This window comes from Canis lupus, chromosome 29, assembly GCF_048164855.1.
Source record: "Canis lupus baileyi chromosome 29, mCanLup2.hap1, whole genome shotgun sequence".
NCBI classification, from domain to species: domain Eukaryota; kingdom Metazoa; phylum Chordata; class Mammalia; order Carnivora; family Canidae; genus Canis; species Canis lupus.
Genome location: NC_132866.1, coordinates 27,379,024 through 27,382,693, shown reverse-complemented (window position 1 = coordinate 27,382,693; position 3,670 = coordinate 27,379,024). Strand labels below are relative to the sequence as shown.

Sequence of the window (3,670 nt, the reverse complement as noted above, 5' to 3'; positions counted from 1 at the left end):
GCAGGATTAATGGAGTGGCTGCAGGAGCTAATAGCGCATTTACCAACATCTCCTCCTCTGACTCCCATCCAGGGGGAACCTGGCCGCAGTCCCGAGGCTGACTGTCCAGCTCCCAATCCACCTCTTTGGGATCCCACGACTGGAAAGAGGCAGGAAGTCTCTCAAGGGAGGGAGAAAACCCCTCTTCTTTTACACCCCAACCTCTGGAGATGAAACCCCAGATCTCAGCACCCCCCTGTGAAGAACAGAACCTTCCCCAGAGCGACCTGCTTTGAAGTAGCCAGTGGGATGTGCCTTACTGGGTGATGTTTGGGGGATTCCCCTACACCCTGGCCCCAACCCTGGGGCCGCAGCCCTGGCCTTCTTCCACAGTTTCTTTCAGCCTGTCCCCATTCTTTGCCCTCCTTTCTCCCAGGCCTCCTTCTTAGAAGCTGACCTGGAGCTGGATTTCCAAATAAACAGTAACTAATTGGATTAGAAGCTGATAATATTGTTGACCTTTCTTAATGTCTGCTGGCTGTCTTTCCACCACACTGAGGCTTAATTGTATGGGGTTGGGGGGGAGGGGGGGGACTTCCAGGAGTGAAGTGTGACCCCTGTTAACCTCAGATAAAATGGGCTCAGCGTCTTCCCAACTGCCTGTCATCCCCCATGGAGCAGGAACACACACATGCTCCCCCTGTCATCAAATAATTACACAGATGATACACACATGCATAGGCATGCATGCGGAGATGCAAATACACCCAAAGGCACATATGCATCCTCACCCAAATCCACATATGGCACACACATGACTTTGAACACAGAACATATGTGTACACAAGTCACACTAGATGCTACACATGCAGCACTATATAGATGACGGACAAGTGTATGCATATACACAGAGATACACACTTGCAAAATGCAAGCACCAAAATACATATAGACAAATGTAATTACAGGATGCAAATGCATACTAGGTATTGTTATGCACACAGGTACATACATACACATAAAGATACCCTGACATGCACATAGATACTCACACATTTGATGCTTAATAAGCGTGCATAATACATTGCACATCCATACACACATATGCACACCATGCACATACCCTGGCACACCGCTGGACATGAGAGCTTCTGCTCCCTCCCTCCCTCCCCACAGAAGCAGTCTTGCCCACCCCACACCCCATCTCTTTCACGTTCTCTGCCCTTTCCACTTTCTATCTGTTCCCAGGTTCCCTGGCTATATTTCTGTGATCTTGAGTTTCGGTGTCTTGGAACTCTGACTTGGGCTGCGTGTCTCCATCTCTCAGTATCTCTAGGGCCCGGTCTCTACGTGGATCTCTCTCTCTCATCCCGGGATGCTGAAGTTGAACAGGCTTAGCAGGTAGGGTGGTGGGGAGGAGATATGAAGGGGAAGGGGGGCTCAGAGAGGATCGAGTCGCGGGTCGGGGGAGAGGACCCGGAAAGAGGGGGCGGCGGCGAGGGAAGGGGAGCGGGGGCGGGGGAGGGGCGCCTGCCTGCGCACAGCAGATGTTGCTGCTCCTCGGATGGAGCTGTTAATGTAAGTGGAGTTTCTGCAATGGTAATTAGGAGGGCCCTCATTACCCTGGCGGAGCCGGCTGAGAGCCGATAAAGCCGAGGGGGAGAGGGGCCGACATCAGGGTAATGGGGGAGCAGGGCCATTGAGGAGCTGGAGCCGAGCCGGGACCGCTCCGCGCGCAGCTGGAGCCCGGCGAGAGGGCCGGGGAAGGGGGGCGCGGACCGGGCCTGCAGCCCGCGGAGGGCCCGGGGTGAGAGCGGCGAGGGGTGCGGAGCCGCTGGGGCTGCGCTGGGGCTTCTTACGTCCACGCGGGCGAGGCTGCCCTGAAGGCCGAGGTGCCAGGGCTGCCTCCGGCTATCTGCGAGAGCACGGGGTCGGGGGTGGGGGTGGGGGGGCTTCTGGCCGGCGTGCCCCTGCGTGCAGCCGCGGGAGGGGACATCCACAGGGGCCTCTGCACCTCTGTTCAGAGAGCCCGGGCGGCCGGACAGAGGTGGGGCTGGAGGCTGGGGAGATGGAGAGAACACCTTTCTCCTCTAGCGTCCCTCCTTCCCTGCCCCTGTACCTGGGGATCTAGGACACTCATCCCGAGTGAGCAAGACATGGACCCCAGAGGAGACCAACATTCAGGGAATGGAAGTAAAGCTACATCCGTGGAAGTGAAAGCCCCAGTGTCCCCTCCTCCCTTCACAGGTTGTCTTTCCTGGTCTCTCTTCCTCCCTTACCCCCTCCCCTGCACAACCACCCTCAACCCTAGGGGAGGGCCCCAAAGCAATGAGGATGCTAGGATGCTGGAAGCTGATTCCCAGCGACTCTGAGCACCTGGCTTCCCTTCAGTGCTCTGCAGGATGGGGAAAGGAGGGAGGGAGGAGGCCAGTAACGGCCAAAGACACCTGCAGCTCTGCTCCCCAGGCAGGAAATGAAGAGCCAGCTCCAGAATGGGGGTCTAGGGGTGGAGAGGCTACTTTGCAATTTACTCTCCTCACCCCTGGATATTCCAGGATGAGCACCCCCCGCCTCTCCCTGCCCGGTGCTTTGTGGACTGAAGAGCCAGCAAACCCAGCCTTCACAGCTGACAGAGAGCCATCTCTGTAGGACACATCAAGTCCCCTTCGCCTCCTGCTCCCTCTGCCCCAGGCCGGTGACCGTAGGAAGACATCCAGGAAGCAAAGAAATCTGCCGCCAGGGCAGGGAGAGGGGAATCGTGGGGACCTCTGCAATCCTATTCCTCCAATGGAGGGCCCACCATCCCCTCTTTGAATATCGTCTATGCACAGCCCCACCCCATCCACCACCACCACCTGCAGCTGCTTTCAGAAACCCAAGGTAATTGACTCTTGACACTTGGGTTTGCCAACTTCCCAGAACCTCAGAACCCCCACCCCAACTTTGGAAAGCTGGAACAGAGAGGGGCTTTTTTTTCCTTCAGGCTTTGAGGAAGGTAAAGAAGTCCTGCTGATGTTGAGAGGTTATGGCGTCTCCCAGATGACTGAAGACCTGTGTCTGTGAAGGGCAGGGGGCTGGGAGGGCTCCCAGATACTCCCCCCTCTTTAGCTAGGGTGGCAGAGCAGGGGTTAATGGGGAGAGGCTGCGAGGCTGGAGCAGGCGGTGGCTCCCGCCTCCTCCTCCCCCCCCCCCCCAGAGTTGCTGACTCTTCCTTTTTGTTCGGGCTGACAGCGAGCACCTGGTGTGCTCACGCTACAATATTGTTCCTGCCTCCCTCCCCCCAGGCCCCAGGCTCCCCTCTCTCCCCCTCCCCACCCGCCAGCAGCCTTCCCCTCTGCCTCCTCTTCCCCTAGCTCCCTCCTGCCCGTGGCCTCCTAGGTACCCCCACACACACCCCACAAGCACCGACCCTGCGGTGTCAATAAACACGACATATGCTGCCATTAATGTGAAAATCCTGCCCTCTACTCCATTCATCCCCTCAGCCCGCCTGCCCTGCTGGGGTGGGGTAGGGGGCTAGGAGAGACAGGTCAAGTGGGAAACATTAACTACCCTTTTTATATCTGCTCAGCCCCCACCCCACCTCCACCTCCAGCCTTGAGAGTGAGAAAGGAATTGGAAGGGCATGGATGGGGTAAAATCCTGTCCTCTACTCCGTTCATCCCCTCAGCCCATCCTGTCCACTGAGCCT

The 3,670-nt window shown here is 57.3% G+C and overlaps 1 long non-coding RNA gene across 2 annotated transcripts; it reads left to right on the top strand.

Moving 5' to 3' along the window:
* The first annotated feature begins 1,248 nt into the window (after positions 1–1,248).
* On the top strand, positions 1,249–2,854 carry LOC140620577 (uncharacterized). Of its 2 annotated transcripts, none has more exons than XR_012020325.1 (3): positions 1,249–1,380; positions 2,074–2,226; positions 2,535–2,854. It is a non-coding gene; the product is annotated as an uncharacterized lncRNA (long non-coding RNA). The 2 variants fall into 2 exon arrangements; XR_012020326.1 differs by lacking the exon at positions 1,249–1,380 and adding an exon at positions 1,497–1,557 and having other exon boundaries at positions 2,111–2,226.
* Positions 2,855–3,670: the final 816 nt, after the last annotated feature.